At 44.5% G+C, this 13,983-nt stretch overlaps 1 long non-coding RNA gene across 1 annotated transcript in view; it reads right to left on the bottom strand.

Annotated features, from left to right (window-relative positions):
• Positions 1-1,433: 1,433 nt before the first annotated feature.
• LOC146890161 (uncharacterized) overlaps positions 1,434-13,983 on the bottom strand; it is a 26,058-nt gene continuing 13,508 nt past the window's right edge. Inside the window, exons 2-4 of the long non-coding RNA XR_014999035.2 lie at positions 6,729-6,847; positions 3,387-3,738; positions 1,434-2,742 (exon numbers count right to left, since the gene is read on the bottom strand). This is a non-coding gene — a long non-coding RNA (uncharacterized LOC146890161). The remainder of the gene's footprint in view (positions 2,743-3,386; positions 3,739-6,728; positions 6,848-13,983) is intronic.

The following is a 13,983-nucleotide window of genomic DNA, read 5'->3' as shown; positions in this document are numbered from 1 at the left end:
TGAAGCTGGGTATGCAGCTCAGTGGTAGAGCACTTGCTACACAGGAGGCCTTTGACTTAATCCTCACGGTGCAAAAGGGGAAAGGCAATAGTGGGGAGAGGTAGTGTTCAGTGGGCTAGACGATGAGATTCTAGACTCTTGCTGAGAAGGATTTAGATGCGGGGATGGGGGACTGAAGAGATGGCTTAGTGGGTTAAGAACAGTTCTCAGCGCCCACGTGACCACTCACAACAGCCTGTAACTCCAGGACCAGGGGATCCAACGCTCTCTTCTGGTCTCTGCGACACCAGGCATGCACATGGTGCACATACGTTGTGCTGGATGATTTTATGTCAACTTGACACAAGTTAAAGTCGGCTGAGAGGAAGAAACCTCAGTGAAGAAAATGGCTCCAAAAGATCGGGCTTCAGGCAAGCCTATAGCGCATTTTCTTAGTTAGTGATTGATGCGGGAGGGCCCAGCCCATTGTGGGTGGTGCCATCCCTGGCCTAGTGGTCCTGGGTTCTATTAGAAAGCAAGCTGAGCAAGCCAGGAGGGAGCAAGCCAGTAAGCAACAACTCTTCATGGCCTCTGCATCTGCTCCTGAGTCTAGGCTCCTGCCCTGCTTGAGTTCCTGCCCTTGCTACTTCTACACAGGAGACATGTGCAAACTTCAAGACACACTCTGAAGTACACACCCAAGAGGAGTGAAAACATGTGTTCACACTAAAACTTGTCCACACATGTTCATAGCAGCATATTAGCCAAAAGACAGAAGTGAATCAAGCCGCCACCAAGTAACGAATGGGTAAATGAAGTGTGGTGCATTTGATAATGGAACGTTATTCAAACATGGGGGGACGAAGTACTGATACACGTACAACAGAGATAGATCTTGAAAGCATTGTGGTGAGTGAGTGTATCAGACACAAAGGCAAGCTCATAGCATACGACTTCATTTCTACAAAATGTCCTGAAAAGACAGATACACAGACACAAGCTCTGGGCTGAAGCAGCAGCTCAGAGGTCAAGAGTGCTTGCTGCTCTTACACTAGACCTAAGTTCAGTTCTCCACATTCATGTCACAACCACCTGTGACTCCAGCTCAAGGGGATCAAATGCCCTCTTCTGGCCTCCTTGGGAACTGCACACAATGTGGCATACATACACACAGATACATACCATACACATAAAGAAAAAAATAATAAAGTAATTTTTTAAGTACTGTCAGCCAAGCAGTGGTGGCACATGCCTTTAATCCCTGCACTCAGGAAGCTGAGGCAGGTGGATCTCTGTGAGTGTGAAGACAGCTTGATCTACAGAGTAAGCTCCAGGACAGACAGATCTACACAGAGAAACCCTGTCTCAAAAAAAGAAAGAAAGAAAGAAAGAAAGAAAGAAAGAAAGAAAGAAAGAAAGAAAGGAGAAGAAAAGAAAGAAGTACAGTTGTGGTTTCATCGTTTTGAGTACAGGAAAATTTTTTAAACTAAATAGTTGTGATAGTTACATAACCTTGTAAACAATATTCATAATCACTACATTGTATACTGTAACGTGGTGCATTTTAGAGCATGCGGCCTGTATCTCAATTTTGAAAATACTTACGATTTAATCAGATATTGCGACTGATTCCACAGCCCTGACCTGAAGAATGGGGCCTACATCAGTCAGAATGAGAAGTACCCACTCCCTTAATTTTAATGTGCATTCTCAGTTCTGTGAAAGTCCAGTGTTCCCATCAATGAAGCATTTTCCTGTTCAGCTCCATAATAAGAAGGGCCATGGCTGTCATCGTTTCTCAGCTGACATGTGATTTGCTTTTATTTCCACAACACAGTGAATTTTGATAGATCACAGTAATTTCAATCCAGACGGATCTTTTGACTGTAGGAGTGAATTAGAAAGATATTTTTATATCGCCTATTTGAGATAACAGGTCTTAGCACCACGCTCCAGGCAAAATACATCAAAAGAATGAACTGAAGGTTAACTTTCCTTTTAGATCTCGATTTTTATAACATCACAAAAATCCTTGCCTAAAAGCAGCCGAATTATTCAACGGTGAGACATTCTATATTCTCCACGTTCAGCCAGAGGTAAAGAACAAAGGCAGCGCTGAGACACCTGGAAGGTGAGGCACATCCGTCTCCTCATTGTGCCCTTCGAGGTCTCCGGTCCCAGAACCACACACCAGAACCACACACCTGTCCCAGCAAGCAACGCAAGGAAAGACTTTCTGCTCTTAGGCCGGGTGCGCAAAGGTAATTCCCACGTGAAAAGAAGTGATACAGATCCAAGTAATGAAACATAATTTGTGTCAAACAATCATTACCATTTTATCCTACCCAAATCAGTCAATTAAATATAGCTGTGTGTCTAAATTAGTTTTAGATAGCTTTTAATTCCAACGTGATTTTTTTTAAATTATCTTGCGCGTATACTTCTAGGCAGAAAGTTCTTCTCTTTTTAAGGCTGTTGGCTGCGCAGCAGTGTTCACGCGCAGTTTAAGGGGAGTCCGCGGGGATCTCTACCCACAAGGTGTCTGTTTACGGAACTACTCAGAGATCCTTGCCAAAAGATGACTTCAAAACATAAGGGAATTCACTGACGTATTACCCAGAAGCGACGCTGTCGGCAAATTTCTGTTTGATCGGTTCTTTCTTCGCTTGAACCTCTTCAGTCTGGGGCCTCATCCTGTACCACACAGGCAGAGCCCCCTGGGAGTGTGCTGCCACCTGGTGAAGGCTCCTGGACACTGATGTCCTAATGACAATAGACATACTATCAGAGTCTTCTGGAAATATGCATTTAATCACATGTGATTTTTCTATCTGGTTATTCAGTGTGTACAAGGCCTTCTCTGAACACTTGCGATACAATGATGAAGGAGAAAGATTAGGTCCCTGTGCTTGCTGCTAGAGTGCTTGCCTAGCATAGGTCATCTGTGCTGACATACAGAGAAGGAAGGAGAGAGGGAGAGGGAGGGAGGGAGAGAAGGAGGGAGGGAGGGAGAAAAGCAAGAAAGGGGGAGATAAAGAGTGGAAGAAAAGAGAGGGAAGGAGGAGGGAAGAAAATGGGGAGAGGGAGAGAGAAAGAAGGGAGAAAGGGAAGGACAAAAGGAGGAAGAAAGAAAAAGAGAGAACCCCTGGTCTCAGGCAGGCAAACATTTTGGCAAAAGGAAACTGTGCTGGCTAGTTTTATGTCAACTTGACACATTGCTAGAGTCAGCTGAGAGAAGGGAGCCTCGATTGAGAAAATGCCACTGTTTTATAGGCAAGCCTGTACTGTAGGGCATTTTCTTAATTAGTGATTGATGTGAGAGGGCCCAGATCATTATGGGTGGTACCATCTCTGGGCTGTGGGTGCTATAAGGAAGCAGGTTGAGCAAGCCAGTAAACAACACCCACCTGTGACCTCTGCATCAGCTTTTGCCTCCAGGTTTCCATCCAGCTTGCATTTCTGCTTTGGCTTCTGTCAATGAACTGTGTGGTTCAAGACTCGTGGCTCAGGCCTAGATATGAGAATTGAGTCAAATTAACCATTTCTTTCCACAAGGTGCTTGGAGGATGGCGTTATTTGGTTTACACCTTCACACCACATTCCATCACTATAAAAGAGTCAGGAAAGGAACTCAAGCAGGGCAGGAACCTGGAGGCTGGAGCTGATACAGAGACCTGGAGGGGTACTGCTTACTGACTTGCTTCCCAAGGCCCAACTTGCTTCCCGTCATGGTGTTTCATCACAGCAACAATGATGTTTCTATAAAGAGTCAGAAAGCGAATAACATGAGCAAATAAGATAATTTCAGAGACAGCCAAATGTTGTTAAAAAATACAGTTGCCTGGGTAGTGGTGAAATTTGGCAATAATCCCTGCACTAGGGAGGCAGAGGCAGGCAGAGCTCTGTGAACTCCAGGTCAACCTGGTCTACAAAGTGAATTCCAGGACAGCCAGAGCTACACAGTAAAACTCTGTCTTGAAAAACCAAAAAGGAGAAAACAATACAAGAAAATACAGTTAAATAGTGAAATATCGAGGTTGTTTCCAAATGTTCAACAAAGTATAAGAAGAGAGCAGACAGACAGTCAGGACAATCGTGTGCCTCCAAAACCTAGTGAGGCTACTGTACTGAGGCCCCTGAGAGAACATGAGCCTTTCCAGTCACTTCTCTGCACGTCTGCTAAAATAATAGATAGATAGATAGATAGATAGATAGATAGATAGATAGATAGATAGATAGATACATACATACATACATACATACATACATACATAGATACATACATAGATACATAGATAGATAGAAACATACATACATACATACATAGATGGATAGATACATAGATACATACATAGATACATACATAGATACATAGATACATATGGAAACAAGTGTCCCCCTTATACTTGACAGACATCCCTTCCAGCATACCCTAGATTCATCCTATTCTACCTGCCCCTGAATCCTGAATTCTGGGTGCTATTTATTACATACCTCATTCTTGTTGTTTTTACTCTTACCTTTTTGGCTCTTTTGGGGGTCCCACCACCCAGCTCCCAAACAAATCACACACGGAGACTTATTCTTAATTATGAATGTCTGACCTTAGCTTGGCTTGTTTCTTGCCAGCTTTTCCTAACTTAAATTATCCTATCTTTGGCCTCAGGGCTTTTAACAGTCTCTATTCCTGTATACCTTTCCTTTCCTTCTTACTCCACGTCTGGTTGTGTAGCTGGGTGGCTGGGTGGTTGGCCCCTGAAATCCTCCTCCTTCCTCTCTCGTTCCCAGATCCTTTTTGCCCAGATTTTGCCTCATATTTATCCTCTCTGCTTGCCAACCTGTTTCTCTCTCCTGCCTAGCTATTGGCCGTTCAGCTCTTTATTAAACCATTAGGCATTTTAGACAGGCACAGTAATACAGCTTCACAGAGTTAAACAATTGCAACATAAACAAAAGTAACACACCTTAAAATAATATTCCCCAGTGCCTCGTGGTTTCTAGAAAACTCCACAGTACATTTAGCTAGAATGAGAGTCAAAAAAAGCAACTCCAAGTCTAGTGTTGCTATTAAAATAGTATTTTAATTTAGTGGTACACACTTGTAATCCCAGAATTTGGATGGCAGAAGCAGGATGATCACAAGTTCAATGGCAGCCTGGTCTACATATTAGTCTCAGGCCAACCAAGACTCAGAGAGAGACCCTTTCTCAAAAATCCAAGATAAAAAAATTCCAGACAGGAGGATTAGGAAATCAAAACCAACCTGAGACCTTGTCTCAAAAAATAACAACAGGTACTGGAGAGATGGCTCAGCAATTAGAGCGCATATTGCTCTTGTTTGGTTCCCAGCACCTACATCTAAAGTCTTACAACCACCTATAATTTCAGCTTCAAGAGAAGCCAGCACCTCTGGCATCCACGGGCACCTGCACATGTATACCACACACAGACACACACACATATACATATATTTTTAATTTTATTTATTTAATTAATGCATGCATGTGAGTGTTTTGTCTGCATATATGTCCACGCACCATGCATATGCCTAGTGTCCTCAGAGACCATAAGAGATTCACCTGGGACTAAAGTTACAGACAGTTGTGAGCTCCATGTGGGTGATAGGAATCAAACCTGGGTCCTCTGGAAAAGCAGCCAGTACCTTAACCTCTGAGCCTTCTCTCCAGCTTATATATATATATATATATATATATATATATATATATATATATATATATGATATAAGAATAAGTAATTTTAAGACACTAAAAATAAATTTAAAAAATAAAGGAAAGTGGTTTACTTTGTTTTGTCTTGGTTTTTCGTTTTTCTTTCTTTCTTCTTTTTTATTGTTTTTTTCAAGGCAAGGTTTCTCTGTGTATCAGCCCTGGCTGTCCTGGGAACTCACTTTGTAGACCAGGCTAGCCTCAAACTCAAAGAGATCCTTCTTCCTCTCTTTTATTTTATTTTAATAACTAAAAGGAGGCTGAATTTATCTTAGTCCTAACTGAACTGGGTTTTTTTTTTAGACAAGGTTTCTCCTTCCTGTTTGCCCCATGAACTGTCTGTATTAACTGTGATGGATGGATAGTAGATAGATAGATAGATAGATAGATAGATAGATAGATAGATAGATAGATAGATAGATAATTGATTGACTTACGTTTTTAAGCGTGAGGGTCCTATACTACCCAGGCTGACCCTGAACTTCCGTGCTCAGACAGCCCTCCCCTGTGACTGGGCCAACAGGTGCATATAACCACACAGCATCAAGTCCCTGTCTCCCTCTGTGTGACACATGCGTCCTTAGGAGGGGACTGTCACTGCTTCTTTGTCTTTAGGCTAAGATCAAGTGTAGGAAAAGACTGTTATCTGCCTGTTTTCTCAAGTGGAAAATGTTTTCCAGACCTTGCCCTGTGGTTACCCGCGCTCAGCGGCTCCCACACTCCTCCAGGCAGCTGTGTTCATGTTGTCCTTAGAAACCCATTCACGACTCCCCATGAAGCCAGGAACCCACCTGGGACACGGGACACAATTTCTTTTTCAATTCCGTATGTGTGGATGCTGTGTGGAGTGGGTGTGTGCATGCCATGCCACAAATGTGGAGGTCGAGCAGACAGCTCTGTGGAGTCGGTTCTTTCCTTCTCTGCTGGAGAAGTTGGCACTCAGGTGTCGTCAGACTTGCTCAACAAGAGCTTTTGCGCACTGAGTCACCCGGCCAACCCAGGGACCGGACGCTTATCCCTTACCTTAACACTCTTCCTTGGTTCTGTCTTCCGCAACAGATCAGTGTCCTTGTAAATAGATTTCAATCTCTTTGGAGGTTGGAATTTTCCCCAGCAACTGTATCATTTCTGCTACTAAAAACCTAATGAAGAGTGAGTCATAAATCATTTCCATCTACGGTGTATATTATTTTAGGCAAAATATCTTAATAAATCTTACACTGACATTACAATTCCACAGACATCGCAATAAAATGGAGCTCAGCGAAACAGGCCTGGGTACCCAAACCGAGACCAAATCTATCATCTCTTCCCACAGTATGTATCTCTTAACCTAGAAACCGCTTTTGCCTCCTTCCTTTTCTGTATCTCAGCTGTACAACACTGCCACCTAGTGGTCGGTTTTCAAAGCACGGCATTGCCAACTAACTTTCCAGTTACAAAGATCAAGATCTGAAGTAAGTAACTTAGCTACTTAGCCTCTGTCCTGACAAAATGGCCCCCAAAGGAAGTGGCACTATTAGGAGATGTGGCTTTGCTGGAGTGGGAGTAACCTTGTTGGAGGAAGTGTGTCACTGCGAAGGCTGACTTTGAGGTCTCAGGTATGCTCAAACCACACCCAGGATCACAGATCACTTGCAAGTCAAGATGTAGGACACTTGACTATTTCTCCAGCCCTCCGCCTGCCTGCATGCCACCATGTCACTAAGCTGCCCCAATTAAATTTTGTTTTCCTTTAAGAACTGCCATGGTCATAGTGTCTCTTCACAACAATAGAAACCCTAAGACAGAGTTGGTACCAGGGACTGGGATATTTCTGTGAAAGGCTTGACCATGCTTTTGTTTGGAAGAATTTGAACTTTGGTACCTTGGTTTAGGAAAGGAGTGGAATGCTTTAAGCCCTGCTTAATGGGCCACACCAGAAGGAACCTGGAAGAGAGTGAGCGGTGGGTGTAGGGGGTGATTTGAACTGGGGGAGGGAGGCGCTGGCCTAAGAGGTTTCGAAGGAGAAGAATTTTAGTATGTTGCCTAGAGATTGTTCTTGTGATATTTCAGTGAAGACTGTGGCTGCTTTTTGCCCTTGTCCTAAGAGTCTGCCTGAGGCTAAAGTGAGGAGTTTTGGATTAATTCCCTTGGCAGGGGAAATCTCAAAACAGCCTAGGACAGTCGTGTGGTTATCAGTGGTCATACTTATACAGATTTACATTGAAAAGGAGCAAGCTGAGCAAATAAAGATCCAAAATGTACAGATTGAGAAGAGGGGCACCGTGAAGCGGAATGGAGCCAAGTCCCGTGTTTAGGGAGATGAACAGGTTAAGACCGGGAATAAAGGGAGTGGTGAGCGCAGGGCAAGATCCCACCCAGCTCAATTTCCAATTTGTGAAAAGGAATTAAAGAAAAGCTTGGAGCCAAGAGTGGTGGCGCATGTCTTTAATCCCAGCACTTGGCAGGCAGAGGCTGGCAGATCTCTGGGTCTGAGGCCAGCCTGGTCAGCAAGTTCCAGGACAGCCAAGCTTAGGCAGTGAAGGAAACTATTTAAAACAGAAAGCTGGTGCAGATGTAATTGAACGAGGGGGGCATGTTCCAGCCCCAATAAGCAGCAGAACTTGGCAGCTTTAGGCCACATGGCTCCGACTTTAGAGACAAGACTAGAAGACAGAAGCTATGAATTCTCCCTCTGAGACTAAGGAAAGCTGCTAAGACCCGCCATGTGTCGGGAAGGCCTGACACTTGTCTGAACAGGAGGCCCGGAGAGGCCATTGCATGAAGCTGTGAAGCCAAAGCCTGGATTGCCTTGAAGACCCCAACATGTTGGAGATGCCAAAGCCATGGGACACCTGCTGAGGAGAGCTGCTAACAGAATATAGAACCAGCCTGAGAAAAAGAAGTGTGTTGCGGCCAACAAAGCTGAAAGGTATTGGAGATCTGAGGAGTGTCTTGACATCAGACACAGAAATTCAGAGTTTGGAGTTTGCTCTGCTGGTTTTTGGTCTTGCTTTGGTTCAGTATTTCCTCACTGTGCTCCCTTCCCTGTGTTTTGGAATGGTAATGTATATCCTGTGCCATTATATGTTGGAAGTATGTGATGCACTTTTTTATTATTATTATTTTGAATTTACAGGTGATTACAGTTAAGAGATTGCATGAATCTCAGAAGAGACTTTGAACTTTTGACTTTTAAACATTGTTGAGACTGTGATAGACTATGTGGTCTTTTGAAGATAGGTTGAATGAATGTTTTCATTATGATACGGCTACAAGCCTTTGGGGGCCAGGGAGAGGAATGTGGTGGTTTGGGGAAAAAATGGTGCGGCAAAAGGAGTGGCAATATTAGGAGGTGTGGCTATGTTGGAGTGGGTGTGGCCTTGTTGAAGGAAGTGTGTCAACTGTGGAAGCAGGCTTTGAGGTCTCATGTATGCTCAAGCCACATCCAGAGTCTCAGACCACTTCCTGTTGCCTGTGAGTCAAGATCTAAGAATGTTCAACTCCCTCTCCAACACCAGGCCTGCCTGCAAACTGCCATACTCCCAGCCACCATGCCCTGCTCCCTGCCATGACAGTAATGGACTAAACCTCTGAACGGTAAGCAAGCCACCACAACTTAATGTTTTCCTTTGTAAGAGTTGCTGTGGTCATGGTGTCTCTTCACAGCAATAGACACCTATGACAGTAACTGTCATACCATATCATAACCAAAAGCAACTCAGGAAGGAAAGGGTGTATCTGGCTTATATATGATATGATACTTATGATACTTCCATATTACTGTTCATCACTGAAGGAAGCCAGGACAGGAACTCAAACAGGGCAGGAAGCTGGAGCCAACAGCTGATGCAGAAGCCGTGGTGAGTACTGCTTACTGGCTTGCACCTCCGCTTGGTTTCTTATATTTACCCAGGACCGCCTGCCCAGGGGCGACACCACTCAATCACCAAACAAGAAAACTCACCCACAGGCTAATCTGGTAGGAACATTTTCCCAAATGATTCTAGCATATGTCAAGTTGACATAAACTAGCCAGCCCAGAGTCAGAGTGCCACCAACCTGCCATCTGGCCAGGCTTCTTGAATCAACTGTACATCACTAGAGGCCTTTTATCTGTTTCTGGAGATCTAAAAAGTTGATTCTAACAATTTTAATCATTTAACCAATTTTTTTTCTCATTTCATTGATTCGTGGATAGGGAAAATTCACATTTTGAAAGCTCTTACTTTTCTGGTTTTGCTGATGCCATCCAAATTTTCCACAGGGGTGGGTCAGCAAAGTTTTTCAGAAAGGAACTGTGGCAGCAAGTTTATGTCAGCTTGACACAGGCTCGAGCCGTCGGAGAGGAGGGAGGCTCAACTGAGAATAGAAACACCGACTAAGACACCCTGATCCCAGCCCATTCTCCCTCAGAAACAGGCTTTACAAAACTACTCACCTGCAGGCTCATGAAAAGGCTCAGCGGGTAAGAGTACAGACTCATGAAAGTTGTTTTTTTAATCTCCACGCTCATGTGCCCAAACACACACACACACACACACACACACACACACACACACACACACACGAGAATAAATCATGCTTTTCAAAGGGGTTGGGTTCAAGATGGCGGCTGCAGCCAGCATCTCCTCGGTCGCGGGCAACTCCAGGGAATCTGAGAAACCCACTAAGGCTTTGAGGGAGCTGCTGCAGAGCAGGGTGAGCCAGCAGAGACCGCAGTATCTCCGGAACAACCAAACAAAACAACAACAACACAAAACAAAAGACAAAAAGGCAGGTCTGATGGGAAGGTGCTTTTAAACAGTGGTTTCGCAGAATTGGGAAAAAGGCGCACGTGGCAGAGAGAAGCAGAACTAGTGGCGTGTTGGCAACAGGCAGGGAAGTGTGGCTGCAGCAGACGAAGGAGCATGTCGCTAATGACTGGGGCCAGACCTTGGCCCCACATTGGCCCTGTCTCGCCACCCACTATGCCTGTGCCTCCTCTTGACCTGCAGTAGCGGAGTTGCTGCAGCGGCTGCTATTGCTGCCCTAACCACCTCCCACAAAGCTCACCCTGCTGCAGGGAGGAGAGCTCTCAGGTCACCAAGCTGTGCGTGATGGTCGTGCCCCTGGTGCCCGCAGGGTGACCAATGCCAAGGGCAGGGTGGTGTACAGCAGCCTGGAGCTCACCTAGGTCCTGCCCCCAACATACTGCCTAACTGACGGAACAAGATGTCTGAGGTGAAGTAGGGTTCATTTTGTGGATTAAGTCTCCTCAAAGACTTTTGTGGCCCGTGCTGCCCTCAGAGGCTGTGTTTATGTCTGTGATTCGTGTTACTGCCACATGCTATGCTGATGTCCATAGTCTTGGGGGCCAGGATCCCTGCTGCCAACTGAAAACCATATTAAAGCCCAAAATCCATGCTACTGCAGGCTGCTATGGCCAAGGAGGCTTCTTTTGCAATGGTATTGATGAGTGCAAACTCATAACTGAGAATGAGAGACATTGATGTGTAGGCAGAAGTTTCTGTCCCTCCTACCAGCACTCAAATAACCACCCAAAGACTTCTTATTAATTATAAATGCTCAGCTGATAGCTTAGGCCTATTACTAACTAGCTCTTACAACTTAAATCAACCCATATCTCTTATCCATGCTCTACCATGTGGCGATACCCTTTTTCAGCATGGCTTGTTCATCTCCTGCTTCCTCTGTGTCTGGCTGGCACATTCTTCTTCTTCCCAGCATTCTCTCGGTCTGGCTCTCCCACCTAGCCTTTTCCTGCCTAGCTAGTGACCAGTTAGCTCTTTATTAAACCAATGAGAGCAACACATCTTCACAGTGTACAAAAGGGTTATTCCATAGCATTAAAGGCTTCGGTGAGGACCTCTCCCCTACTCCAGAAAGAAAGAGTCAGACAGAAAGCTACTGAAGAGAGTCCTTTAAACTCAAGATAAAGATCCTGAAGTGTACCAGTTACATAGAATACAAATGCCCCTTCTAGCCTCCTGCTGCTGCAACTGTGTGTTCACAGTGCACTTACAGACAAGCAGGCTCACACACATCTAAATAAAATCAGTAATTTGTGGCTACAGTAAAGGGTCATGTTTCTCTGATTTCTTTCTCAGCCCATTTATCATCTGTGTAGAGGGACACTGATGTTTTTGGGGTTAATCTTGTATCCTGCTACATTACTGAAGTATTTATGAGTTGTAGAAGTTCCTTGGTAAAATTTTTGGAGTCACTTATGTTAACTATCATATCATCAGCAAATAGAGTTTGACTTTTTCTTTTCTGATTTGTATCCCAATTGATCTCCTTTTGTTGTCTTATTGCTCTAGCTAGGACCTCAAGAACTATACTGAATAGATATGGAGAGAGTGGACAACCTTGTCTTGTTCCTGATCTCAGTGGAATTTCAGTGCTGGGAGTTTCTCTCCATTTAGTTTGATGTTGGCTGTTGGCTTGCTGTATATTGCCTTTATTATGTTTAGGTATGTTTCTGTATCCCTGCTCTCTCCAAGACCTTTATCATGAAAGCATGTTGTATTTTGTCGAAAGCTTTTTAAGCATCTAATGAGATGATCATGTATTTTTATTTTTCAGTTTGTTTATATGGTGAATTACTTTGACACATTTTCGAATGTTGAACCATCCCTGCATCTGTGGGATGAAGTTGACTTGATCATGGTGGATGATGGCTCTGATGTGTTCTTGGATTCGATTTGCCAGTATTTTATTTAATATTTTTCTATCAATGTTCTTGAGTGAGATTGGTCTGTAATTCTCTTTCTTAATAATGGCTGAAAGACACTTAAGGAAATGCTCAACATCCTTAGCCATCGGAGAAATGCAAATCAAAACAACTCTGAGATTCCATCTTACACCTGTAAGAATGGCCAAGATAAAAAATAAGGGGGGGGGGGCAGGGAAGAGGTGGAAATTTTTTTAATAAATAAAAAAAAACTGATGACAACTTATGCTGGAGAGGTTGTGGGTTTTGGGGAAAAGGCTGCTCAGAGTGCAAGCTGGTTCAGCCTCTTTGGATATCAGTGTGACAATTTCTCAGAAAATTAGGAAACAACTTTTTCAACACCCAGGATACCACTTTTGGGTATATATCCAAAGGACACTCAATCGTGCCACAAGGACATGTGCTCAACTATGTTCATAGCAGCATTGCTTGTCATAGCCAGAACCTGGAAACAACCTAAATGCCCCCTCAACTGAATAATGGATGAGGAAAATGTGGTACATTTACACAATGGAGTACTACACAGCAGAAAAAATTAATAGCATCTCGAAATTTGCAGGCAAATGGATGGAGCTAGAAAACATCATTCTGAGTGAGGTAACCCAGACCCGGAAAGACACATAAGTGGTTTTTAAGCATAAAGCAAAGAAAACCAGCCTACAAATCACAATCCCAGAGAACTTAGACAACAATGAGGACCCTAAGAGAGATACAGATGGATCTAATCTACATGGGAAATAGATTTAGACAAGATCTCCTGAGTAAATTGGGAGCATGGGGACCATGGGAGAGGGTTGAAGAGGAGGGGAGAGGAAGGAGGGAAGCAGAGAAAAATGTAGAGCTCAATAAAAGCAATTTTTAAAAAGACTGCCTTAGAGTTTGCCAGGCAGTGGTGGCACATGTCTTTAATCCCAGAACTCGAGAGGCAGGGGCAGGTGGATCTCTGTGAATTTGAGGCCAGCCTGGTCTACAATAGCTAGTTCCAGGACAGGTTCTAAAGCTACAGAGAAACCCTATCTCAAAAAAAAAAAACAAAATAGAGCAGCCCTCGGAGATCCCGTGGATCTGTGTCATGCTTCAACAGTGTTTGGACGGAACAAACCCGGGGCCTCCCTTTGTTAGCTTCCACCACTCCTCATCTGTAGTCGCAGCCTCCGGGACAATCTCCTTGCTGCCTTCAGCTCCCAGGACCAGCCAGCACCATCTCTTTGCGGGTAGCTCCAGACTGCGTCTCAGCCATGACCTCCCAGGTTCGTCAGAATTATTCCACCGAAGTGGAGGCTGCCGTGAAAACCGCCTGGTCAACCTGCACCTGCGGGCCTCCTACACCTACCTCTTGCTGGGCTACTATTTTGATCGGGATGACGTGGCTCTGGAGGGTGTAGGCCACTTCTTCCGGGAATGGGCTGAGGAGAAGCGCGAGGGCGCCAAGCGTCTCCTCAAGTTGCAGAACGATCGCCGAGGCCGTGCACTCTTTCTCAAGATGAGTGGGTTAAAACCCAGGAGGCCATGGAAGCTGCCCTGGCCTTGGAGAAGAACTTGAACCAGGCCCTCTTGGAT

This window comes from Myodes glareolus, chromosome 22 (assembly GCF_982192425.1).
Source record: "Myodes glareolus chromosome 22, mMyoGla1.1, whole genome shotgun sequence".
Lineage (NCBI taxonomy): Eukaryota > Metazoa > Chordata > Mammalia > Rodentia > Cricetidae > Myodes > Myodes glareolus.
This window is presented reverse-complemented; position numbering and strand designations above follow the sequence as displayed.